Source organism: Lissotriton helveticus, chromosome 5_1 (genome assembly GCF_964261635.1).
Source record: "Lissotriton helveticus chromosome 5_1, aLisHel1.1, whole genome shotgun sequence".
NCBI lineage: Eukaryota > Metazoa > Chordata > Amphibia > Caudata > Salamandridae > Lissotriton > Lissotriton helveticus.
This window is the reverse complement of record NC_136065.1, coordinates 277885151-277912990: the sequence shown is the minus strand read 5'-3', so window position 1 is coordinate 277912990 and position 27840 is coordinate 277885151. Positions and strand designations below refer to the sequence as shown.

Below are 27840 nucleotides of genomic sequence, written 5' to 3'. Positions count from 1 at the left end.
CTCGGGTAACCTCCCCTGTCCTGAGAAATCCTTCATCCCTGGACTGGGGAGGTAAGAATATTACTCGTTGTGCCCCTGCCTCCAAAGGGCACTGCTCTCTGGGCCCCTTCATCCCTAGAGATGAGTTAACAGTACTGTCCAACCATTCCCTTCACTTATACAATTGTGGTAATTGCTGCATTGTGAGTTCCTTCTCCCACGGAGCTGGGGTGGCAGTACTGTTCTCCCCCTCTCCATCCCTAGAGTTGGAGAAAGATTACCAGCTGATAATATCTTCACCACTGGAGGTTGGATAACCTTACTGCCCTGAGAGATTCTTCACCCTTGGACTGAGGACCATACTATTACTCTACATGCCCCCACCTCTACAGGTGGTTTTAATAATACTGCCCTCTGAGGCCCTTTATTCCTAGAGGTATTGTAACACCAGGAGACTGTGAGTCAGTCAGCCCAAGAGCCGGGGTAACATTAATGTCCTGTGAGTCCTTCACTCCTAAAGTTGATGTAACCACACTACCAGGTGCACTATTCACCCCTAGTACTGGAGTAACATTACCGTCCTGTGAGCCCTTTACCCCAAGGTCTAATGTAACATTACTGCAATGTGTCTTTCAACGCTTAGAGCCAGAGTAACATTTGGGCCTTGGAAGACACTTCACCTCCTAGAGTTGGGCTGCCATTACTGTCCCGTGAGCCCTTCCCTCTAAGTGCTGGGGCCTATTACTGCACTGTGAGCCCTTCACCCCCAGATCTGATGTAACATTACTGCCATGTGTGCATTTTATCACTTAGAGCCAGAGTAAAATGCCGGCCTTGGAAGGCCCTTCACCTCCTGGAGCTGGGGTACAGTTACCTCTCTCTGAGCCCTTCACCCCTAAATCTGAAGTTACATTTCTTCCCTGTGATCGCTTCCCTCCAAGTGCTAGAAACCATTACTGCCCTCTGGGTCCTTCACTATTAGTGTTAAGGACCATTACTGCCTTGTAAGCCTTTCACTTCGAGTGTTAGGGACTATTAGTGCCCTATGAGCCCTTCACCCCCAGATCTGATGTAACATTACTGCCATGTGTGCTTTTCTCCCCTGCAGTTGTAGTAACATAACTGCTTCTTGAACCCATTACTCCTAGATCTGATGTAACATTACTGCCCCGTGAGCTCTTTATGTCTTGATCTGATGGAATATTACTGCCCTGTGAGCCCTTCATCCCTAAATCTGATGTAGCATTACTGCCATGTGTGCTCTACACCCCTCCTGCTGTGGTAACATCACTGCCTTTTGAGCCCTTTACCCCTACATCTGATGTAACATTACTGCCCGGGAGCCCTTCATCCCTAGATATGATTTAACATTGACTCCCTGTCCATCTTTTATCCTTAAGGCATAGGCGCTGGAAGTGAGCGTGAGGGGAAGCTGCAGAATTCCTAGAAATAATCATGCTGCAGTTCAATAGATTTCTTTAAATTGTGTGTTTATCTTGTCACATTTGATTCCAGCTCGAAAACACAGGTGAAATGTCAGGCATCTGACAAAGTGCAGCTTATCCAGAAACGGGTGTATAATTTAATTTCTCTGCTTCTAAGCTTGTTTCTGGTCCAGGGAGGACCTGGCCTGGCAGTTCGGGCTGGACTGTTCCCATGAGGCGCAGGGTCAAGACTGATTTGCATATGGCTGGGTCCAAACCGGGCTGGCATGGGGAGCTAAAGAACAATGGATTAAACCAAGATCCCTTGGCTGGGGGTGAGTGGTTGAAAAGTTTCAGCACTGTCCATAATCTTGAGGTGTTTGCTGGTATTTGCAATGCTCTGTATTCCCTCCCATGACCTGCCCCAAGGTATTAATAATGCACTGTGGGATGCTCCAACTTCTCTGGAGGTTGGTTAATAATGCCCTTTATGCCCTGGAGGTGGTTTAATAATGCCCAATGTCCCATGCACTCCCTCACCTCCTTTTCTACTGGGGTATCAGCACCGCCTTATGTCTCCTACCACTTTCTCCGTTGCGGGTAATAATAATGCCCTGCGTGCTCCCTGGCCTCCTCTTCTATTGTGGCATTAACAGTGCCTTATGTGTTTTGTCATCTCCTCTGTAGAGGGTATTAATAATGCCCAGGGTGCTCCATTGCCTTCTCCTCTACTGGGGTATTAATACTGCCTATGTGTTCTGTCATCGCCTCTGCAGCTGGTATGCATAGTGCCTCGTGTACTCCGTGGCCGCCTCCTCTACTTGGAAAGCAATACTGCCTTAAGTATTCTGTCATCTCCTCTGTAGTGGTAATTGATCGTCTTCTGTGTGTTCTCTGGCCTCCGCCTCTACGGAGGTATTAATACTCCCTTACATATTCTGTCTTCTCTGCGTCCTCCCTTGCCACCTACTCTACTGAAGTACGAATACTGCCTTGTATGTTCTGCCATCTCCTCTGCAGCGAGTATTAATCATGCCTTACGTGCTCCCTCGCCTCCGCCTCTCTTGGGGTATTAATACTGCCTTATGTGTTCTGTCATCTCCTCTGCAGGGGTATTAATGCCCTGTGAGCTCCCTTGCGCCTACACTGGGGTATTAATACTGCCTTATGTGTTCTGTCATCTCCTCTGCAGCGGGTATTAATGCCCTGTGTGCTCCCTCGCTGTCTCCACTGGGGTATTAATACTGCCTTATGTGTTCTGTCATCTCCTCTGCAGGGGTATTAATGCCCTGTGTGCTCCCTCGCGCCTACACTGGGGTATTAATACTGCCTTATGTGCTCTGTCATCTCCTCTGCAGTGGGTATTAATGCCCTGTGTGATCCCTCGCTGCCTCTACTGGGGTATTAATACTGCCTTATGTGTTCTGTCATCTCCTCGCAGCGGGTATTAATGCCCTGTGTGCTCCCACGCTGCCTCCACTGGGGTATTAATACTGCCTTATGTGTTCTGTCATCTCCTCTGCAGCGAGTATTAATCATGCCTTACGCGCTCCCTCGCCTCCGCCTCTCTTGGGGTATTAATACTGCATTATGTGTTCTGTCATCTCCTTTGCAGGGGTATTAATGCCCTGTGTGCTCCCTCGCTCCTACACTGGGGTATTAATACTGCCTTATGTGTTCTGTCATCTCCTCTGCAGCGGGTATTAATGCCCTGTGTGCACCCTCGCTGCCTCCACTGGGGTATTAATACTGCCTTATGTGTTCTGTCATCTCCTCTGCAGCGAGTAATAATCATGCCTTACGTGCTCCCTCGCCTCTGCCTCTCTTGGGGTATTAATACTGCCTTATGTGTTCTGTCATCTCCTCTGCAGGGGTATTAATGCCCTGTGTGCTCCCTCGCGCCTACATTCGGGTATTAATACTGCCTTATGTGTTCTGTCATCTCCTCTGCAGGGGTATTAATGCCCTGTGTGCTCCCTCGCGCCTGCACTGGGGTATTAATACTGCCTCATGTGCTCTGTCATCTCCTCTGCAGCGGGTATTAATGCCCTGTGTGCTCCCTCGCTGCCTCCACTGGGGTACTAATACTGCCTTATGTGTTCTGTCATCTCCTCTGCAGCGGGTATTAATGCCCTGTGTGTTCCCTCGCTGCCTCCACTGGGGTATTAAGACTGCCTTATGTGTTCTGTCATCTCCTCTGCAGCGGGTATTAATGCCCTGTGTGCTCCCTCGCTGCCTCCACTGGGGTATTAATACTGCCTTATGTGTTCTGTCATCTCCTCTGCAGCGAGTATTAATCATGCCTTACGTGCTCCCTCGCCTCCGCCTCTCTTGGGGTATTAATACTGCCTTATGTGTTCTGTCATCTCCTCTGCAGTGGGTATTAATGCCCGGTGTGCTCCCTCGCTGCCTCCACTGGGGTATTAATACTGCCTTATGTGTTCTGTCATCGCCTCTGCAGCTGGTATGCATAGTGCCTCGTGTACTCCGTGGCCGCCTCCTCTACTTGGATAGCAATACTGCCTTAAGGATTCTGTCATCTCCTCTGTAGTGGTAATTGATCGTCTTCTGTGTGTTCTCTGGCCTCCGCCTCTACGGAGGTATTAATACTCCCTTACATATTCTGTCTTCTCTGCGTCCTCCCTTGCCACCTACTCTACTGAAGTACGAATACTGCCTTGTATGTTCTGCCATCTCCTCTGCAGCGAGTATTAATCATGCCTTACGTGCTCCCTCGCCTCTGCCTCTCTTGGGGTATTAATACTGCCTTATGTGTTCTGTCATCTCCTCTGCAGGGGTATTAATGCCCTGTGCGCTCCCTCGCTGCCTCCACTGGGGTATTAATACTGCCTTATGTGTTCTGTCATCTCCTCTGCAGCGGGTATTAATGCCCTGTGTGCTCCCTCGCTGCCTCCACTGGGGTATTAATACTGCCTTATGTGCTCTGTCATCTCCTCTGCAGCGGGTATTAATGCCCTGTGTGCTCCCTCGCTGCCTCCACCGGGATATTAATACTGCCTTATGTGTTCTGTCATCTCCTCTGCAGCGGGTATTAATGCCCTGTGTGCTCCCTCGCTGCCTCCACTGGGGTATTAATACTGCCTTATGTGTTCTGTCATCTCCTCTGCAGCGAGTATTAATCATTCCTTACGTGCTCCCTCGCCTCCGCCTCTCTTGGGGTATTAATACTGCCTTATGTGTTCTGTCATCTCCTCTGCAGGGGTATTAATGCCCTGTGTACTCCCTCGCGCCTGCACTGGGGTATTAATACTGCCGTATGTGTTCTGTAATCTCCTCTGCATTGGGTATTAATGCCCTGTGTGCTCCCTTGCCGCCTACACTGGGGTATTAATACTGCCTTATGTGTTTTGTCATCTCCTCTGCAGCGGTTATTAATGCTACCCTATGTGCTCCCTCGCCGCCTGCTTTGGGGTATTAATACTGCCTTATGTGTTTTTGTCATCTCCTCTGCAGCGGGTATTAATCATGCCTTACGTGCCTCCGCCTCCGCCTCTCTTGGGGTATTAATACTGCCTTATGTGTTCTGTCATCTCCTCTGCAGGGGTATTAATGCCCTGTGTGCTCCCTTGCCGCCTACTCTGGGGTATTAATACTGCCTTATGTGTTCTGTCATCTCCTCTGCAGCGGGTATTAATGCCCTGTGTGCTCCCTCGCTGCCTCCACTGGGATATTAATACTGCCTTATGTGTTCTGTCATCTCCTCTGCAGCGGGTATTAATGCCCTGTGTGCTCCCTCGCTGCCTCCACTGGGGTATTAATACTGCCTTATGTGTTCTGTCATCTCCTCTGCAGCGGGTACTAATGCCCTGTGTGCTCCCTCGCTGCCTCCACTGGGATATTAATACTGCCTTATGTGTTCTGTCATCTCCTCTGCAGCGGGTATTAATGCCCTGTGTGCTCCCTCGCTGCCTCCACTGGGGTATTAATACTGCCTTATGTGTTCTGTCATCTCCTCTGCAGCGAGTATTAATCATGCCTTACGTGCTCCCTCGCCTCCGCCTCTCTTGGGGTATTAATACTGCCTTATGTGTTCTGTCATCTCCTCTGCAGGGGTATTAATGCCCTGTGTACTCCCTCGCGCCTGCACTGGGGTATTAATACTGCAGTATGTGTTCTGTAATCTCCTCTGCATTGGGTATTAATGCCCTGTGTGCTCCCTTGCCGCCTACACTGGTGTATTAATACTGCCTTATGTGTTTTGTCATCTCCTCTGCAGCGGTTATTAATGCTGCCCCATGTGCTCCCTCGCCGCCTGCTTTGGGGTATTAATACTGCCTTATGTGTTCTGTCATCTCCTCTGCAGCGGGTATTAATCATGCCTTACGTGCTCCCTCGCCTCCGCCTCTCTTGGGGTATTAATATTGCCTTATGTGTTCTGTCATCTCCTCTGCAGGGGTATTAATGCCCTGTGTGCTCCCTCACGCCTACACTGGGGTATTAATACTGCCTTATGTGTTCTGTCATCTCCTCTGCAGCGGGTATTAATGCCCTGTGTGCTCTCTTGCCGCCTACACTGGGGTATTAATACTGCCTTATGTGTTCTGTCATCTCCTCTGCAGCGGGTATTAATGCCCTGTGTGCTCCCTCGCTGCCTCCACTGGGGTATTAATACTGCCTTATGTGTTCTGTCATCTCCTCTGCAGGGGTATTAATGCCCTGTGTGCTCCCTTGCGCTTACACTGGGGTATTAATACTGCCTTATGTGTTCTGTCATCTCCTCTGCAGTGGGTATTAATGCCCTGTGTGCTCCCTTGCCGCCTACACTGGGGTATTAATACTGCCTTATGTGTTCTGTCATCTCCTCTGCAGCGGGTATTAATGCCCTGTGTGCTCCCTCGCTGCCTCCACTGGGGTATTAATACTGCCTTATGTGTTCTGTCATCTCCCCTGCAGCGGGTATTAATGCCCTGTGTACTCCCTCGCGCCTGCACTGGGGTATTAATACTGCCGTATGTGTTCTGTAATCTCCTCTGCATTGGGTATTAATGCCCTGTGTGCTCCCTTGCCGCCTACACTGGGGTATTAATACTGCCTTATGTGTTTTGTCATCTCCTCTGCAGCGGTTATTATTGCTGCCCCATGTGCTCCCTCGCCGCCTGCTTTGGGGTATTAATACTGCCTTATGTGTTCTGTCATCTCCTCTGCAGCGGGTATTAATCATGCCTTACGTGCTCCCTCGCCTCCGCCTCTCTTGGGGTATTAATACTGCCTTATGTGTTCTGTCATCTCCTCTGCAGGGGTATTAATGCCCTGTGTGCTCCCTCACGCCTACACTGGGGTATTAATACTGCCTTATGTGTTCTGTCATCTCCTCTGCAGCGGGTATTAATGCCCTGTGTGCTCCCTCGCTGCCTCCACTGGGGTATTAATACTGCCTTATGTGTTCTGTCATCTCCTCTGCAGGGGTATTAATGCCCTGTGTGCTCCCTCGCGCTTACACTGGGGTATTAATACTGCCTTATGTGTTCTGTCATCTCCTCTGCAGTGGGTATTAATGCCCTGTGTGCTCCCTTGCCGCCTACACTGGGGTATTAATACTGCCTTATGTGTTCTGTCATCTCCTCTGCAGCGGGTATTAATGCCCTGTGTGCTCCCTCGCTGCCTCCACTGGGGTATTAATACTGCCCTATGTGTTCTGTCATCTCCCCTCCAGCGGGTATTAATGCCCTGTGTGCTCCCTTGCGGCCTACACTGGGGTAATAATACTGCCTTATGTGTTCTGTCATCTCCTCTGCAGCGGGTATTAATGCCCTGTGTGCTCCCTTGCCGCCTACACTGGGGTATTAATACTGCCTTATGTGTTTTGTCATCTCCTCTGCAGCGGTTATTAATGCTGCCCCATGTGCTCCCTCGCCGCCTGCTTGGGGGTATTAATACTGCCTTATGTGTTCTGTCATCTCCTCTGCAGTGGGTATTAATCATGCCTTACGTGCTCCCTCGCCTCCGCCTCTCTTGGGGTATTAATTTTGCCTTATGTGTTCTGTGATCTCCTCTGCAGGGGTATTAATGCCCTGCGTGCCTCCCCGCGCCTACACTGGGGTATTAATACTGCCTTATGTGTTTTGTCATCTCCTCTGCAGCGGTTATTAATGCTGCCCCATGTGCTCCCTCGCCGCCTGCTTTTGGGGTATTAATACTGCCTTATGTGTTCTGTCATCTCCTCTGCAGCGGGTATTAATCATGCCTTACGTGCTCCCTCGCCTCCGCCTCTCTTGGGGTATTAATACTGCCTTATGTGTTCTGTCATCTCCTCTGCAGGGGTATTAATGCCCTGTGTGCTCCCTCGCGCTTACACTGGGGTATTACTATCAATCAATCAAGGCATTTATAGAGCGCACTACACACCCAGAGGGTCTCAAGGCGCTTGGGGGGGGGGGGCGCTACTGCTCGAACAGCCAGGTCTTGAGCTTCTTCCTGAAGGAGAGGTGGTCTTGGGTCAGGCGAAGGTCGGTAGGGAGGGTGTTCCAGGTCTTGGCGGCCAGGTAGGAGAAGGACCTACCTCCTGTTGTCGCTCTTCGGATGCGGGGGACGGCGGCGAGGGCGTGATTGGTCGATCGGAGGTGGCGTTTGGGAGCGTAGAAGTTGAGGCGGTTGTTGAGGTAGCCCGGGCCTTGGTCGTGTAGGGCTTTGTGTGCGTGGGTGAGGAGACGGAAGGTGATTCTCTTGTTGACGGGGAGCCAGTGCAGGTCTCTCAGATGTCCGGAGATGTGGCTGCGTTTGGGGACGTCGAGGATGAGTCTGGCTGAGGCGTTCTGGATTCGCTGGAGTCTCTTCTGGAGCTTGGCGGTGGTTCCGGCGTAGAGGGCGTTGCCGTAGTCCAGTCGGCTGGTAACGAGGGCCTGGGTGACCGTCTTCCTGGTCTCGGTGGGGATCCACCGGAAGATCTTCCGTAGCATGCACAGGATGTTGAAACAGGACAAGGAGACGGCGTTGACTTGTCTGGTCATGGAGAGGGAGGAGGCCAGAATGAAGCCCAGGTTGCGTGCGTGGTCTGTTGGTTTGGGTGCGGCGCCCAGGGCGGGGGGCCACCAGGAGTCGTCCCAGGCGGAGGGCGAGGAGCCCAGGATGAGGACTTCCGTCTTGTCTGAGTTCAGTTTCAGGCGGCCGGTCGTCATCCACTCGGCTACGTCTTTCATCCCTTCGTGGAGGTTGGTTCTGGCGGCGGTGGGGTCGTTGGTCAGGGAGAGGATCAGCTGGGTGTCGTCGGCGTAGGAGATGATGTTGAGGTTGTGTTGGCGTGCGATGGCCGCAAGGGGGCTCATGTAGACGTTGAAGAGGGTGGGGCTGAGCACGGAGCCCTGAGGAACGCCGCAGATGACTTTCGTGGCTGCAGATCTGAATGGTGGAAGGCGGACTCTCTGTGTCCTTCCAGCGAGGAAGGAGATGATCCACTCCAGTGCCTTCTCCTGGATTCCGATGTTGCTGAGGCGCTGCACTAGGGTGCGGTGGCAGACAGTGTCGAACGCCGCGGAGAGGTCTAGGAGGATGAGGGCCGCTGTTTCTCCGTTGTCCAGCAGGGCTCGGATGTCATCGGTGGCGCGATGAGGGCGGTCTCGGTGCTGTGGTTGGCTCGGAAGCCAGACTGTGAGGGGTCGAGGGATCCATTCGTCTCGAGGAAGGCGGCAAGCTGCTTGTTGACGGTCTTCTCGATGACCTTGGCTGGAAACGGGAGGAGCGAGATGGGGCGGTAATTCTTGAGTTCGGTGGGGTCCGCTGTTGGTTTCTTTAGCAGAGCGCTGAGTTGGGTGTGCTACTACTGCCTTATGTGTTCTGTCATCTCCTCTGCAGCGGGTATTAATGCCCTGTGTGCTCCCTTGCCGCCTACACTGGGGTAGTAATACTGCCTTATGTGTTCTGTCATCTCCTCTGCAGCGGGTATTAATGCCCTGTGTGCTCCCTCGCTGCCTACTTTGGGGTATTAGTAACGCACTCTGTGTTCCAACAACTCTTCTCCACAGTGTTAAAGATGCCCCGTGGGCTCCCTAATTCCCTTTACTCGTTTATTATTGACGCATTCTGTGCCCCCTAACTTCCTGCGCGGGGGTCATGTGAATGCACCGTGCGCTCCTTAACTTCGTCCTCCGGGTATTAACACCGCCCTGCGTGCTCACTCATCACCACCGCCGGGTAATTAACATCGCAATGTGTGATCCTCGCCTCCCGAGGAGGTGCAATAATAAAGCGCTATGTACACCTCACTTCTTTGTGCCCACGCCCCAACTCGCGGCGACGTGGTAGCCGCCCGTGTAACCACAAGTGACGGGGTATTAAAACTGCCCCCGGCTCCTTCTCTCCTCAGCATGCTCTGTGGGGACAACTTACTCCCTTCGCCCCTCCCCGTCTCCCTGCCCCTCCCCACACACGCAGACACCCTAAAACCCTCGGATGCCTCCTCCTCAGACCGTCTTTCATCTCAACTCCTCCCCCCTCCATGTGCCCCCTCCGCCCCGCCCTGCGACGCTTCCCCACCCTCCTACCCAGCGCACGAGGCTTTATTCCGAAGCTGGCTTCAGAGGCGGAGGAGCGGCCGACAGGTAGGGACGGAGCTCATGCACTTTACACCCCTCTCCGCCCCCCGTCCCCGTGTAGTGTGGACCCGGGGGTAACGTGGAGACGGCCTGCGCCCCCGACCTTTCCAGAGCACCACACTTTTTCCGTTCCCCACCATTTCACCACTGCCCCATAATTGCCCCACTGCCCCTTAATCTCTCTGATAACTGCCCTCCCTCGTCTGCGTGGTTTTGCCCCCTCGCCAGTCCACTGCTTCGGAACTGAGGAGGGTGATGGACAAAGTATTGGTGCAGTGAGGGGGGTTACTGGCAGTAAAGTATAGGGCGGCGGATTAAGGGGCAGTGAATACAGTTGGGGGGGGGGGGGGGAATTAGGGGTCTCTGAACGTGAGTGAGAGAGGACCTGGGGCAGGGAGGGAGTGACTGCCGCTGAAGGAGGACGGTTGCGAACATTGAAGGAAATGTCGGGTAGGTAATGAGTGACATCGCGACATGAAAGAGGCGGTGTCAGACATCGGGCACTGGATTATCGGCTGTGAATTGTTGGTATCGGGATATTGAAGTGACTGGGTGTCGTAAAGTGAACAATGAGGTGTTTCGGAAAGGACACGAGGGTTTTCAGAACTGTAAAAGACGGGTATCTTGATAAGGTTTTTGGGGTAGTTAAAAAGAGGGCTCTAAGGCAGTAAAGGGGCGAAGGGATGAAGGCGTTATCTAGGACAGTGAATGAAGTTGTGGAAGGGGTTCTTGAGGCAGAGAGTGTGGGGGTATTTGAGGAAGTAAATGAGGGCATTAGGCGGTGTAGTATGGGTATCTGGGTCACTGGATGATGGTGTGTCTGGGGCAGGGAACGATAAGGTATCTGAGCGGTGAAATATGGACTGGACTGCCCAGGGTAGTGAATGTGGGTATATCTGGGTCGTGAAGGAGGATGTGATATCTAGGATAGTGAATGAGAGGAGGGTCGAGGCAGTACATGGGGCGTGTGTAGGGCAGTTAAAGAGAGTGTATCTCGGGCAGTGAATAAGGGATATCTAAAGGAGTGACTGGGGAAGTCTCCGGGCCCGGGGTAGTGATGAGGGGGTGTCTATTGCAGTGAATGAGGGGGTAACCGAGGTAGTCAACGAGGGACATTTGGGACAGAGAATGACGGGGTATCAGAGGAAGTGAACGAGGGTGGATCTGAGGCAGTGAAGTGGGGGGTGTCTGGGTCATGCATGTGAGGGTGTCGAGGTTGGTCAATGAGGGTGTAGCGGAGACAGACAGACAGACTGTCAGACGCAGAAAATGAGCGGGCATCCGGGGCAGTGAATTAGAGGGTCTCTGGGGGTAGTGATGAGTGGATATCTGGGGCAGTGAGTGATGGGTGTCTGGAGGCAGTACATCAGATGGGAGCTTAAGGTGGTAAATCAGTCATTTGTGGGGCAGTGAACGATGGGGCATCTAAAGCAGCAATCTGGGTTAGTAAGTGAGGCGTTTCTCTGGCAGTGACTGCGGGTGAAGCGAGGTAGTGAATGAGCGGTATTTGGGACAGAGAATGACAGGGTATGAGAGGCAGGGAATGAGAGGGTCTCTGAAGCAGTGAATGAGGGGGTATCCGGTACAGTGAATTCGGGGGTGTCTGGTACAGTGGATGGGGGTATCTGGTACAGTGAGTGAGGGGGTATCTGGTACAGTGAGTGAGGGGGTATCTGGTACAGTGAGTGAGGCGTTATCTGGTACAGTGAATGAGGGAGTATCTGGTACAGTGAGTGAGGGGGTATCTGGTACAGGGAATGAGGGAGTATCTGGTACAGTGAGTGAGGGGGTATCTGGTACAGTGAATGAGGGAGTATCTGGTACAGTGAGTGAGGGAGTATCTGGTACAGTGAATGAGGCGTTATCTGGTACAGTGAATGAGGGAGTATCTGGTACAGTGAGTGAGGGGGTATCTGGTACAGTGAGTGAGGCGTTATCTGGTACAGTGAATGAGGGAGTATCTGGTACAGTGAGTGAGGGGGTATCTGGTACAGTGAGTGAGGCGTTATCTGGTACAGTGAATGAGGGAGTATCTGGTACAGTGAGTGAGGGGGTATCTGGTACAGGGAATGAGGGAGTATCTGGTACAGTGAGTGAGGGGGTATCTGGTACAGTGAATGAGGGAGTATCTGGTACAGTGAGTGAGGGGGTATCTGGTACAGTGAGTGAGGGGGTATCTGGTACAGTGAGTGAGGCGTTATCTGGTACAGTGAATGAGGGAGTATCTGGTACAGTGAGTGAGGGGGTATCTGGTACAGTGAATGAGGGAGTATCTGGTACAGTGAGTGAGGGAGTATCTGGTACAGTGAATGAGGGAGTATCTGGTACAGTGAGTGAGGGGGTATCTGGTACAGTGAATGAGGGGGTGTGTGGTACAGTGGATGGGGGGTATCTGGTACAGTGAGTGAGGGGGTATCTGGTACAGTGAATTCGGGGGTATCTGGTGGCAGTGAGGGGGGTATCTGGTACAGTGAGTGAGGGGGTATCTGGTACAGTGAGTGAGGGGGTATCTGGTACAGTGAGTGAGGGGGTATCTGGCACAGTGAGTGAGGGGGTGTCTGGTGGCAGTGATGGGGGTGCGTCTGTGGGTCAGTAAATGAGGGTGCATCTGGGAGGGGCAGAGGACGCGTCTAAGGCAGTAGTGAGGTGCACCTGATACAGTAAATGGTTGTGTTTCTAGGAGGGTGAATGGGGGTATCCGAGGCAGTGAATGTAAGATGGCGTGCCACCCTGGCGCGGGTTCAAGTCCGTGTTCGCTCCTGTCCCAGGCTCGAGCGGTTCTCACCCCTCTCAGGCCGGCATTGTTCCCTGCTTCTCTGTCTCCTGTCCTGCGTGGCGTGTTTTCTGCTCAAGGTCCTCGTGTCAGGTGCTCGGCCCCTCATCCCGTGAGTTGATTCCATCATTAATTGGGCGTGAGATGCCCTTTTCCAAGGTGTGAGATGCGACCGACTAGACCACGTGCTGAATGCTCTCTTGTTCCTGTCCCAGGTGTGGAAAGCTCCCTGCCTGTCAGAGGAGTGACGGGCTCTCTGCTTCCTCCTGGCCCTTTAGATGCTCTCTGACCCCCAGGTCCCACGTGTTTTGTCCTAAATGTTAGTCTTTCTCCCCTTTCGACGTGTGAGATGCTCGCAGTCCTTGCTCGAGGTGTGAGATGCGCTCTGTTCCTGCGCTTGGGGTGAGGTGCCACCTGTCTCTCTCCCAAGAGGAGTGAGATCCTCTTTGTTTCTGTCCCAGGACTGAGATGCTTTTTTTCTGACGTAGTGTGACGTGCTCCCTGTTTCTGCCCCCGGTGTGATTGAATCTGTCTCTGTCACCTCCGATCTTTTCAATAAATTATTTAAAGACTCGGTCTCTCCAGTTCAGTCAGACAGGACGCGCGCTGCGCTGTGCACGATGGGAGCTGCGCGGTCAGCAGTATATGATATGTGTGGATAATGATACCCTTTTGTCCTGTACCCGCTCAAGCTTCTAAAATACGACATTCTACTGGCGGGGAAGGGCAGGAACTGACAGCCCTCTCCTTGCCTCTTTTCCTAAGGTGTGTCTATCGGTAAAGACATCCAACACAGGGCGCAGCTCTTTAAAAATCCCCTCGAAATTCTCCCAGATTGGCCTTTTTGGAGGCATTTTTTGCACTAGCATTTGCACCGATCGACCGTGAAAAATTACATTTGGGCCGTCTGATCAGACAATCATAGAAAATTTACATTTGCACTGTTTGATCAGTCAGTCACCAGCAGAGCTGGAATTGTAAAAAGAAATGTACTCGAGTCCGGAAACCCATAAATTGGGGTCCAGGTGTGGTGAAGGAAAGAGGGTGGAGTCACGAGGGTCAGAGCTTTAAAACCAGAGTTCGAGGGTCAAAATGTACATTAAAAAAAAAAAATCTTCTTCAAAGAAATTGGTAAACAACGATAACTGTGACAGCAAATCTCTTGAAGCTTACTTATCTAGTAACAAAGAGGCTGACTTTAACATATCTTACATGGTTAAGTCTAGGCCTGGGCGGTAAACTCCGCTTGCAGAGTTTTTATTTATTTATTTATCCCCACTCCGCGTAGAGTGCGGAGTTCCCAAAAACTCTGTGGAGTGGCGCAGCGGAGAGTTTCTCCTCTCCCGCGGTTTGTCAACACTAAGTAGGTGAGCGAAGAAAATCCAACGCTAGACCACCTCCCGGCAAGATTTCTCAACGTGGGCGGTAGTGGCAGGTCACTACTGCTTGTGTTGAGAAACCTTCCATTCCCTTTGTGGAAGCTGTTGCTCGAGCAGAACATCTACTTGAGTGGCAGAAAGAAGCTGCGCCCTCTTGCGCTGCACATGGTGCAGTTCATGTGGATGCCCGGTGCAAAAAAATCAGGGTGACTTATATCAGGGTGACTTCACCGTTTGTGTAACTCAGTGGAGCGCAGCAGTTTTTTTGGGAAATTCTGAGAACTCCGCCCAGGCCTAGTTAAGACACCTGTTGGCCAGCAATTTTGAGGGGATTATAATAGCGGAACGATAACTCTGGTGGTTAATGCAGTTCTATGAGAGTTCTGTGTTGTGTCCAATCCAAGTTTTGTCTCATAAAGTAGTTTAGAGGGTTAATGTCCGTACTGAAAAGCACATTGTGCAATATGTAGATCACAGATTTGTATTTTATGTAGATAGGTAGCTGGGCTACTTCTTTTGACACAAAGATCATTTTGTTACGACCAGTTCCTAAATTGCAATCCTTCTCATATAAGACAGCGATCTATGTATCGGCATCAAGGAGCTGCAACCAACTGTACTTCATAGGTTTAGAGCCTTATTGTATTTTGTCTCACTATGCAGTTATTTTAATCCTCCAAATAAGGTCTCCTCTTGGAATTACTAAAGTCTTGCTATTACAGACATCCGCAATCACTGTGTTATGTTTTATATCCTGACTTTGGGCCTGATTCACAGAACTAACTTAAGACAAAATCCTAAACTTACTACCATTTTGGTATTCACAGAAGGCACTTACTCATTTCGGTATTCACAGAAGTTAGGAGTCTTAACTTTAGGACTCCTAAATGCCTTCTGTGAATACCGAAAGTCTTAAAGTCAGGATTTTTCTCAGTTTAGGAATAGTAAAGTTAGGACTCATAACTTTAGGACTCCTAAATGCCTTCTGTGAATACCGAAACCTTAAAATCAAGATTTTTCTCAGTTTAGGAGTAGTAAAGTTAAGACTCTTAACTTTAGGACTCCTAAATGCCTTCTGTGAATCCCGAAAGTCTTAAAGTCAGGATTTTTCTCAGTTTAGGATTAGTAAAGTTAGGACTCTTAAACGGAGAAAAATCCTAACTTTAAGACTTTCGGTATTCAGGCATTTAGGAGTCCTAAAGTTAGGACTCCTAACTTCTGTGAATACCGAAATGAGTAAGAGTGCCTTCTGTGAATACCGAAATGAGTAAGTGCCTTTTGTGAATACCAAAATGGTAGTAAGTTTAGGATTTTGTCTTAAGTTAGTTCTGTGAATCGGGTCCTTTGTGTTCCTCCCGACTGTTCACTCTTAACATTTAATGTCTACAAGTATGGATGATATGTGATTTCCACAGCTTATTATAACCATCATTGTCTTAGGTAACAATTCATGTACATTGATTTACTCTTACTTGTGTGATTTATTGTGTCTCTGTGTGTGATGTAAAGTACTGTGTTACTGTACACTGGGATGAGTAGCGCTATAAAACAACAAAAGAAAAAATTAATTAGTATGTGCCGTTAAAATATTTTTTGGTGTAATTACTCATCCACACACATATATTTTGTATTCTTAAAGGGCATGTACATCTCTTGCATAGGGGCACTGAGCAATGTAAAAAACCTGCTTTCAAGTCATAGCTTCTCCAAAGTAATTGTGAACTGGTAAGCTGTGTGCCTTTGTTTCCTTCCATTGAATTGGCGTCTAGGTGTTAGCTTGCAGATGGCTCTCGTCCCAGATGATACTTATAGAAAAGAGGGGCTGATGGTGTTTTAAATCAGGCCTATGTCTGTGCCAGGCAGGAAGGGAAAATAAGAAATCCCCCTCATGGCCTGCTGCGCCGAACGGAACAACATGCGGGCACTGCTGAATGATATCGCAGTGTAGGAAAATGACACCAGGAAAAATTCAGCATATTTACCTGGGTCGGCCAGATCCAGATCTGGCCCAGAAATAGCTGCCAGAATTGAGATCCCATGTGATCCCCTTAATGCCCAGACCTGGTTGCAGAGCGAAATAGCTCAGTCAGCTGCAAAGAGCATGTAACCCGGTTTCAGAACGGTATCTGAGTTTACAACGGGGATGCCCTGTCCTTTTGACCTTGGTTATCATCAGTGTACTACTGTCGCTTCTCCCTTATTGATTTTCCTTCTGTAATATCAACTGTGCAACAAAATTCTTCTCCAGAACCCATTCAGCAGCTCCTGTTTTTGCAGCGGTGACTCCTGTAACAAATACTCTTTCTTTGCTAATATTCAACCTTTCAAATACGAAACAGCTCCTTCAGTCAAGCCATGTCTTAATTTACATTAATGCAAACACCATTCAATAATACAGATATGAATATCCACTAAGTTACAAAGTTTGGAACTGGGAAACCAGGTTTGAGTCTCAGCGTCGGCTCAATATCCAGTGATTCTGGGCTAATCGCTAAGGGCCTCATGTATGAAAAGTGTTGCATCGCTGCATGAACACAGCGAAGCATCACTTTTCATTCCTTCTTGCGACACCATGGCTGTGCCATATTTACTGTACGGCGCTCCATGTGGCAAGGATTTAGATACGTCAGTATTCCTGATGTATCTCTATGTGCAAAATTGACACATTGCTGGAGTGTGTCTGAAAACAGACACAACTCCAGCATTATGTTCTGTCCTTTCACATGGGGCAATCCCCAAGTGAAAGTGCCTGGGTCAGTCTTATGCCTGCTGTTAGGTAGGCGTAAGGATTTGATGCAGTGGTGACCTAGAAGTGGCGTAGTGAAATCTGATAGATTTCACTGCGCCACTTCTACAACTCTTTTTTGCAGGGGAACGCCCACCCTGCACTTGATTATACCTGACGCAGGTATAATGTAGCGCAGGGGTTTACTAAGTGATGAATCTGCTTGGATGCGTCACTTTGTAAATATGTCGCAGTGTGGCGGTTAATTCTACGCAGGTGTTGCGTCACGAAAAGCCCCTTCATCTTCCCATGCCTAACAAAAAATAATAATATATCATTGTGTAACGTAACTGGTGCTCATGCAAAGCACTCCAATACCTTCAGGCGCTATATAAAACTGTAAAAAAACGGCATCACGTGATCCTCGTTTCCTTCATTTCCCACGGGTTAACTAAGTTATAGCTTCATCTTTTAATTGTTATGCTATTTCAGGAGTAGAGGCTATTAGCATGCTTTGTGGCTTCCTGCAGTCTGACAACTTTAGCAGAATATGTTCCTTAAAAACATTTTTCCCTGCATGGCTCTTAAAGCCACAGTGTTTCTGTTTCAATTCGTCGTAATGCTTCCCTGATGAGGGAGCCCACCGCCAGCCCGGAGACTCAAATGATACAAATAGAATTGATTGGCCGGGCTGTCCTATTTAGGGCAGGTCTTCCAGTGCCTTTCCTGCCGGCGTCTTTCCTCTCTGGGACCAATATGTAAATCATATTGGTCCCGGAACTAAAAGTTACACAAATGCTACTCACATGCTGGCAAGAAGCACCCAGCGTGTATGGGATATTTGCCCCTTTTTTTCTGGGAAAAAACCTTCTTTGAGAATGTCTTTAAAAAAGTCTGCTAATGTCAGGAATCCAGTATGTGTGTGGACATGTGGGTACTGTGCTTTTTTGTTTCAGAAGCATGAAGGTTAGGGTGACCAGACGTCCCAGATTTGCCCGGACAGTCCCTGTTTTTCACCCGCTGTCCCGGCAGATTTCGGTAATTTTGGCTCATGTCCCGGCTTTTAGATGGGGTTGACTGAAAACATTGAGAGGCTTTTTTGGGTGTTATAAAGCTGTGCTAGTGAGCAGCTATTATAAGAAATAAATGTAATTAGTGTGTATGATGTTGGTTGTAGAAATTACATTTTATTTATTTTCTTAATGCCTTTTCTGTGATCTTATGTTGATGAGAACTGTCATTGAGAAATGGTAGTACTTCTTCTATTTTCCCAAAATGTCCCGGTTTTTGGCTCTCGAAATCTGGTCACCCTAATGAAGGTGGTAACTGCTTCAGTGGAAGAAGGGGGGATTGGTGGGGCAGATGAATTTTGAGGTCTGTTTGGGGCAGTATTGCAGTCCAGGGGACTGTGCTGCCCTATTGGTAGTTTTGCAGAAGGGTAGAGGTTTAGGGTTAAGACAGGGCGCATAATGGGGTGGGGTGCCATTTAAGTGTAGGAAGAGAGAGAGTGTGGTTGGAGCTCAGCCAGATAGCTTTTGTCACAGCCCTCCCATCCCCTTTGTTAAGGGTTAAAGATGGGGGCATGTGTGGGCGAAGGGGTGGCGGTGATCGGTCAGGTGTGCAGGGAAGGTTACTATTGTATACGGGTTGTCACTGATGAGAAGGTGCTTATGCAGGGTTGATCGAAGTTTCAGTGTAGAAGCAGTTTTATTAAAAGTTCAAGGAGTCAAGACAGCTTCAAAGAAGGTGCAAAAAGGTGCATGAGCACGGAGTTGGGTGAAGTGGTTAGTAGACCTAAGAAGCACTAGGTGACGGTTGGTTCATGTTTTTCAATACAACACTTATACAGAAAGCACCTTGATGGGTTTGTGTACACTACACAAGGTTATTCAAGCATTGATGTGGGATACTGGTTTCAATGTTAATATTGAGATTACTTGCAGGATACCGAGTGGTGGACGGGCTCTACGAGCCCGTCGGAAGCCAGCCGGATTGACCGGCCAATTTCCTTTCCAACCTCCTCAAACATAATGAGGCAGTTGGGAAGGGCACTGAGCTGCCGATTACGATGCCACCCTAAAGGCTGCGACCGCAGGGAGAAACAAAGTCAGGATATAAATGTAATAGCGCTTGGGGTCTGTACTAATAAGACTTTATTCCTACCCAAAGAAACAAAAGAAACTCATTTTAGCAGTCATATAATAACAACAATAAGGTTCTAAACCCATGCCTTGTAGTTTGCAAGCGAATCTCCTTGATGCCGGTTAATAGCTCACTGTGCTATATTAGTAGGTTTGCAATTTTTGAACTGCAATTAATAAGGGGATTTCTGTGCCATAAGCAGTAAACATATATCTGTCTACATAAAATAAAAAACATGTGATCTGCATGTTGCACGATAAGTTTTGCAGGGGACACATCAACCCTCTATGCTACTTTATATGTCAATACTGTGACTAGATAAAACACAGATCTCTCCAGCAAGTACATTAACCATCAGAGTTATCTTACCATTAGTATTATTCCCTGGGATTTACTGGGTACACGAAGCTCTCTGCAGCAGGTGTCTTAAGCCCATAAGATATTTTAAAATGCAGCGGAGCCACCACATTATGCCTGAACACATTTACAGTCATATTTATCATTGGTGCCAATTTCTGTGTTGCAGAGTTTACACAAAATAAATGTATAAATCGACGTTCAAACTGCACTTTTCTTGGCTCCACTCCTGTGACTCCACCCCCTTTTTGTAGCCACACCTTGAGACCAAATTCATAGGGTCCTAGGGTTACATTTTTCCAGTTCCAGCACTGCCTGGGTGTGAGCTGCTCTCTGCCCTTCTTCTCTCAGAGGTGAGATGTTATTTTGTCCTAGTCCATGTGTGAGATGCTACCTGCTTTTATCTCATGTGAGATGTTGTCTTGTTCTATTCATCCGCGATGTGCTATCTCCTACCTCAGGTGTGAGATGCCGTCTGTCCAGCTCCTGTGACGCCCTTTGCTTACGTACCACATGCAAGACGCGGATTCTCATACCCTGAGGTGTGAGATGCCTTTGGCACCAGCTCTGGTTTCAGAGACTCTCCCCTGTCTCAGGTGGGAGGTCCTTTATTCTATCACGTTTGAAATGTTCTCTGTTCGGGTGCCTTGTGTGAACTGCTCTGTCCTCCTATCTAGATTTGGAATGACTTATTATACATTTATACTACTGTCCTCTTCCAAGTGTCAGATATCCTCTGGCGTCTGTCCCGGGTGTGAGGCGCGCTCTGCTCCAGATAAAATTAATATTTTAGGCCCCCTCCTTCGTCACAAAAAGCAACCCCCCCTCTCCCCACACCCAGTTTATAACTTGTATTCCATCATTGTCACTTCTGTTGGAGCCATCTGTGTTGTGTGAAATTAAACACATCTCCCCCACTCGCTCTATCTTCTACCACCTTGCCCCCCCCCCCTCAATTTATGAGCGTCCAGCCTTCAGCCCCGCGCGGGTGGGCGTGTCAGCCTGGGCGCGCGGCTGAGCGTGTGTCAGGCAGTACGCGCGCGCAAGCACGGGAGGGGGCTTGTCTTAAAACGCAGACTTCATGGGGGAGAACTCTCCGTCTGATGTGGAACTGACGGGCACTTTGGGACAGTTTTAATGAGATTACCCGCCCCCAACCCCCAACATCTCCCCAGCACCATCTTTGGTGGGTAACAGGCCGTGCTGCTTTCCTTAATGAGACCTCCAGGGAGGGAGGACCGCACTCCTCCCCCAGCTGGGAGGCTCATTACGCGGCGCTATCAGTCGGTGACAGCATTTTCATCCCAAAATTCAGCTGAAAAGTCTGATCAAGCATACGAGCATTAAAACAAAGATGATAGTGAGTGTGTCTGCGAGTTGTGTATAATGTGCAGTGCCCGCCCCCGACAGTAGTATGCTGTCAGACATGCTTTGAGAGTCCGGACCCAGTTTTTCTTTGTAAAGTGATTGTAACATGGAATCGGTGAGACAGTAAGCAGCACATCTGTGCTTGTAGCTGCAATCAAAGGGTACTGTGCCCAGCACATGTCTAACACATTCCCAAGGAGAACTGGAGTGTGTGGTACTGAGCACATTGCATGGCTGAAAGCCAAACTCTCTGTACACCAGGTGCAGTAATATTAATATTGAAATCATTTCACATTTGTAAAGTAAGAACTTATCACCCTGAAGGTATCCAGGCACTGGGGGCCGTTGGAGAGATTAAGTGAGCTATTGTCCAGAGTCATATGATGCTGAGCTGCTGCTGGGGGATCGAACGATGAGCCCCACGCTCGGGAGTCAGACGCTGTGGCCGCTGCACCACACCTCATGACTGGGCTACGTGGCATGGCCATCAGCCATTCCCTTTGTTGATGAGTGCCAGGGTCTGGGTTACTGGCATCTGGTGGAGGCATTCACTTATTCCATGTGCCCAATGACTGATGACTGTGACCTCAGGTTGAACCAAGGGTACTGGGGACTAGGGCACTGGGTACGGTTAAATGTGCCCGGTCCCCGGCGTGTGCAACTGGTGGGATGGTGGGCACTGGATGTCACTGAAGGGTAATCTTTTTGACAAGTGCCCATTGTGTTCAGCTTGAGACCCTGCCCGGCAGCTTCTGAGTGATGGATCACCAGGCAGAAGGTACAACTGAAGGTCACATTCTGTGCCCTGAAAGAGGGCAAAAGGGTTGTATGTGAATTTATTTATTTAATGCAATTTTATATAGTGCGGACTCTACCCAAAAGTGTTGGAGCGCTTCACAATAGAACCAAGTACATTTCATGAGGAAATTTACATACTTACACGTTACAGATACAAACGAGATAGATGAAGAAGTAACATAACAATAGGTGGCAGTCACACAAAAATCAAAAACACAATAGGATTAGGATCATACAGGCATATATTACATATTTACAACATTGTAAGAACTTCCTTGAGGGATGTGAAAAGGGATGTATTAATTCTGAAAGTGTCTTTGGAAGAGAAGAGATGAGAATTTGAATTCAGGGAAAAGCAAACCAGATGAAGCCAGTTCTGACAATTTCCTTCCCTCAAATCAGTTTCCTCGAAATTTTCATTTTAAATGGTATTCGCAAAGCTGACAAACCTAATCTGAAAAATTCCCTTCCTAGTGGAAACTCAGTGGGTTGGCTGGTTGGTTTCCCACACATTTGTTTTTGCTTTGTTTCTTTTGTTGGGGGGCTCATACTTGACATGGCTCCTCCTTTTCGTCTCTGTTTACAGTTTTATATTCCAATCTAGCCCCTCTTTTCTTGAACTCCCATCTACTTTTCTCCTCGTCTGCCACTTTTTAGATGCCCTGGGTCCTCCTTGAGGTTTTTGTGTTTCATAACACTTAAACCAACAATAAAGAGGCACGTTATGGGACCAATCTATCAGTTTAACTCTCAATCAGAACGATCAGTATTGCAACATTTATTTGCCCTCCACCTTTTACATTGCAGTAGGGCTAGACTGTGTTTTTAGCTGGGGCTTTTGTGTGCCAATACCAGTGTTGGTTGCCACCTGCATCTTAAAGTTGGGGGGCTTCTTGCCCTCCAAAAGACTAATACTTTCAAAGAACTGGCATAAGTGTCACAGCCACTCCACCATGTCTCCAGAAAAGTCTCTACAGACTAGAGAATGAATGGCCTTCACAGTTAGAGAGTCTGGTCCTAGCAAGTGCCACAGTAATCATAATCTTTAGCACATCCTAGGAGGACCCTAACAGTTCCTAAACATGCCCAACAGTCTGAGGACTTTGATTCCACTACAGCTGACACAGAAATAATTCTAGGTTTGAGACACATATCAGATGAAGAGAGGGCAATGTGTGGTGCCGTGGCCAATAGAGGAGGGGCGGAATGGTGGAGGTTTGCCATAAGGCGCCCCAATACTGGAGCCAGACCTCACTGGACTATTCTGTATACTCCCAAACTTGCTCTCCCATCTCAGCAAGGTAAGGGCATCTCCAATTCTACCACTATAGGCAAGGTGGTGGGTAGTGCAGCACACCACGAGGTTATAGATGTACGCATGAATTAGGAATTACACCCTGTACAGCCTCTTATCCCTGACACTCATTGTAGTGCGGGAGGTATGCTGAGATGGGCCCTCAGCAACGGGATGAAGAGTAGGAGCCTGTGTGAGTTGACTGTTCAACATTTATCCGCCTCATGTAAATGATTCAGGCACCAACCTGGGGTGTAGTACTTAATAATTACTCCCTCATATATAATAGAGAGTGAACCCTCTGCTCAGTCATGTTCAGGAACCTCTTGCTTATCAAAACACAAAAATTAAAATAGTCACCACCTCTCAAACCATTACCTAGAGCTCACTTTAATCATAATTTTTTTTAACTTATTGGATTCTTTATCAATTTCAGCTGACCCATGTTTCGCAAACTATCACTTCCTCAGGACTGAAATTTTATCACTTAGAATAAATCAATCTAAGGCAAAAATGTTATAACTAAAAATAGATAACAACAAAGGAGATACCTATTGTTCCAATAGAAATAGTAAAATATATGATGCTCAAATATTTTCTTTATTTCAAGTCTTCATAAATTCCAGTCATCATATGTTTCAGGAACAATCTCCTGTTCAGGGCTACTGAACCATATAGTGTGAAACTTCCAACAAAAATTGAGCTTTGCTTTAAGTAAAAGATTTTATGACAGATCCAACTTGTCAGTGGAGAGTCAAAAATGAGATACTTAAGGGCAGTGAGAATTAGGTGGGTCAGCAGACTGTGTGCAAAGAGTGAATCTGGAGAGATATGGACGGTGTTTGAGATCACAATTAACCACAAAAAAGATATGTTTGCCCTTTAACTAACTATAGAGCAAGAGCCGAATAAGCAGATGGAAGTGTTTTTTTCAAGTTACCCTAATTAGCTGAAAGCGATGAATGGCACAGTGGGAGGAATTTGCATCTGAATTATGATGAGCAAAACGACATTCAATATAGGACCATTAGCACAAAGTAGCTAGGAGGATGGGAGAGACTGAGAACCGCTTACTGCTCAAAAAGGTTGAACAAGAGTTTTCGGATTTGAGTATAGTCTCCGCTGACCAATACCAAAAGCTGGTACAATAAGTAAGGTCTCTCATTCTCAAGCCTTTGGGGTGCTGGCAAGACTGTTTAAAGAGTCAGCGACTTATAAGGGAAATAATTAACATTTCCTTAGTAGAGAATAAGCTTCCGAGTAGTAGGAAGGAGCCAATACTAATTCCTCTACCTAAATGAAGTCACTTAGAAGTCTTGGCCAACTATCGCACAGGGTTCATCTTCACTATTCAGCAACACTGCTCGGATAGCCCATCATGGCACAAATCTGGCCATTTGTTAATGGCCATGGGATTTTGAATAAAACCCTGGTGGGGATTTGATCAGAACACAGCATGGAGTCAGTTATTATTGCAATAGGATTGTAAGTCCTGATGCTTTGAAATCTGTCAGCAGCATTTGACGTCGTGTATCATGCCGTTCTGATCAAGAGGCTGAATGACAAAAGAGCTAGTGGTCCGGCACAAGAGAGAATAAAGACCTTTCTACATTGAAGAACGCAGACAATAACCCCCACGCCTGTTTTCATTTCCCCCAAAACAACTGAAATGTGGGGTGCCACAAGCTCCATGCTGTCATCTGTGTGGTTCAGTAAATACATATTGATTGAGCGTATCCACTCCTTTGGCATTTAATTGTAGAGCTATACAGATGACTCTCAGCTGGAGCTAAAATGATATTCATCGCAACCAGGCACCCTGGGCAACAGTTTTAAATCCCGGGAAATGGAGGAAGGGTCTACATTCAAAAAGCAGCTACATTTAAATCCAGCCATGTCTGATGTGCGAACTGCAGTTGAATAGTGGTCAAAATATCTACAGCTGATGTTGATGGGGTCAAGTCCTTCTCCATTCCATGGGTCTCGGCAAACAAGAATTTGTCTCTAAAATCCCAGGGGTCGTGGGTAATTCAGTCAAGATCTTCCACTTGAAGACAGTCATGAGATTATTCCCATTCTTGTCCATCCAGTGTTGGACCCAGGACACTTTGACACGGATTCAATCTTGGCTGTGCTTTGCAAATAGTGCCTATTCGGGGATCAACGCGTATCATAACAAGGCGGCAATTTTGCTATTAAAAATATATAAATTTACCATTCCAAGGCAGTAGGTGCCCATTTTGCATCGGTATATTTAAAAAAAGGACGCAACAGTGCATTTGCAGAAAAGATCAAATTGAAGATACTGGCTCATCTAAAAAGTTCGAAAAAATGTAAATTAGAAAAAAGGATGGTAGTTGAGGTGGAATGGAGGAATGGGATATGTCGGTAGCAAGAAAACACCGCCAACGAGCAGCCTTCACGAGCAGAGATGAGTGCGAAGCAACTGAAGGGTGTACTTAACAAAAAAGTGAGTAGACCAGGGCAGCACGAGGAAAGCAGGGGTCAAGCTTGGGGTAGAAGAGGAGCATACAGAGTGCAGGTGGCTAAGGGTGTGAAGGGGCAGTAGCACACATGTGCTAAATGAATGGGAAGCAGCACAAGGGAGAGAACAAGAAAATACATTCACTTCCATGGAGTTCTTAAAGCAAAAGAATAAAAAGTATTTCCCGAAATATAAGCAGTGGAAGGATACAAGTCATCCAGTAAAAAAGATGTTAAAGAAACTGTGCCCCAGGGACATAAACATAAGAAGAGGTAGGAAAGTAATTGAATTAAATAAATAAATTACATTCATAATAACGCTGCACCTAAGCGCACTATATGTAATGGTTTTGTCCACAGTAGGTGTTTTGACAACAGAGATCTAAAGCCATAGCTGTCTACATACGAGACCTAAAAATAAACCTTTCCAAAAGTTGGTTGTCAATTTAATGGTTGCTAACATCATCACAAATACTGTACAGATTTACAGCAAAGTACAAAAGGGACATCTTTTTTTAATTATCTGCATCCGCGATAAACGTGACATGAATCTGCCCTGTATTCTGTGTTGTACAAGGGAGCAAAATGAACTTATTTGTTTTGTATGAACACCCCAAAAAGGATTTTACCAGCACTACTATTGCCCCTCAATTTATGTCCTCCAAATTTGGAACAAATAACTCACAGTAAATGGATCAAGCTTACAGCTGATTTGGTGAGGGCACATCAAATAGCCCTGAAGTGATTCAAAAACCAAGGAAGTATTTCCAGTGTAAAGCACAGCTCAGCCAAAACATCAGAGCTTAGTACTTTTACAGTCCCCATGCCTGTTTCAATTAATTTTTCAACTGTGGGTGGGGTATATTTTATTGGTACCCCATTCCACCCCTTGGGGAGCGGGGAGGACAACTGCAATTTCCTATAACCCCTATGAGGTACACTAAGAATGGGGTAAGCATCATCCCTTGACAAGACTTCTTCCCTGAGGGTCTGAGTGGATACTCTCAGGGTTTTGAGGAGACAATAAGCAAAGTATATTTGGGCACTAAAGATCACGTGCCTTAACAAGATGTGATGTGAACTTTTGTACCCCATTCTAAACTGTGGGTTATATAAGCACTTTTGCTATGCATATGATTCCGTAGGCATTCTTGAAGCAAAGTTAAGGGAAATTACCTTGAATCAATTAATAACAGCTGCTGTTATTCCTCTAATTCAAAGTATTCCTTTTTTGATTTCATAAGGATGTAAAGAATGCCAGAGTGAAATTTTGTTTACGTTAACATATTCTTGTGTAATTTACTGTATTTTGCATCACACTTGTGCCCGAAATTATGTCACATGGAGTAATTGAGCTTCAGTTCGGGTAAAAATCCTGATGCAGAAACAAATTGACAACTAGAACAAGCAGTTTGCAAATGCCTTTGGTTCGTCTCATGCATGATTTTGCACTTTTTTAGAACAAATTGTGTCAAAAAAACACTACGACGTATAATGTGCTAAAAATGTGCAAAAAATGCTGAACCTGTGTTTTGTGTAATTTTGCTTACTTTTGCAGGAATTTCAGATAGTTGCTTCAAAGGAAATAATTATGCACATTTTTCACAAACCTAATGCAAGGTTCAGTGCTGATATTTCAGCATACACTGCAAGTTAAAACGTGGTTCATTGTGTGAGCTGCGTCGATCTGTTGGTTCCGAGGTAACAACATGTACAGCACATCAGGGGTGAGGTGCTTTGTGAGCGCTGTGCCGATTGGACAGAGGTATATAATGAAAGCTTTGCAGATGTCTCAGTATTCTGATACCAGGTGTCTTGCAAATTAGGGTGATACCTGGTGAGGATTCTGTGGATGTCCCATCCCTGGAGTATAGGACCCGTACCCTCCAGTTCTGCCCCCGCCCCCCCCTTGACATGGACACAGACATGCATAATTCCCCACATTGCAATAACCAAGAGATTCTTGTGGGGTAAAAACGGCCATGTTTAATCAGTACATTGAATAAACATGACAAGCAAATAACATGCATATCTGATATTCATAAACACATTTTCCAAGATTCCTTATGATCCTCTTACATTTCCAGCCCTAAGGGAGGAGCCCCATCTGGCTCGCATCTCGCACTGGGTACCCTACGCCAGGTGCCGTGCACCTGCCCCTTAGAGTGGTGGGCCCGCACCCCTGGTCCTTGTCCGGTATTACCAGGGCCCACCCCTCTACCACCCGGCTGCCCTGGGACGCCCAGGAGGCTCGAATTCTGTCGCCCTAGCCTCCCCAGCCGGTGGTGACTTCCTCCCAGCGGAGAGCTTACCATATCCCCCCTCAGAGCTGGCCTATGGAGTCCGCCAATCGGCCTCCCCTCAATCACTGTTTACTGCTCGCAGGTCACACTTCCGCAACAACGCCCCCCTCAAAACATTTAATCTCAGGGACGGGTGGGTGGGAGTTAAATTCAAAGGCCGTGCCTCGCGGAGAGGGCAGCAACGGGGCAGCACGCAGTCTCGGAGTGGTGGAGGGAACAGAGACCCCGGTCACTGGTGCCTGACCCTAAATAGGCCAAAGGTCTC

The 27840-nt window shown here is 47.8% G+C and overlaps 1 protein-coding gene and 1 long non-coding RNA gene across 2 annotated transcripts in view; one reads left to right on the top strand and one right to left on the bottom strand.

The window, feature by feature from the left end:
• Nucleotides 1–27840, bottom strand: part of LOC144754439 (uncharacterized) — a 74663-nt gene that overhangs the window by 28570 nt on the left and 18253 nt on the right. The gene's annotated exons all lie outside the window — the stretch shown is intronic.
• DRAXIN (dorsal inhibitory axon guidance protein) overlaps nucleotides 9933–27840 on the top strand; it is a 208033-nt gene continuing 190125 nt past the window's right edge. Inside the window, exon 1 of the mRNA XM_078642214.1 lies at nucleotides 9933–9958. The gene's annotated coding sequence lies outside the window, so the exon portion shown is untranslated. The remainder of the gene's footprint in view (nucleotides 9959–27840) is intronic.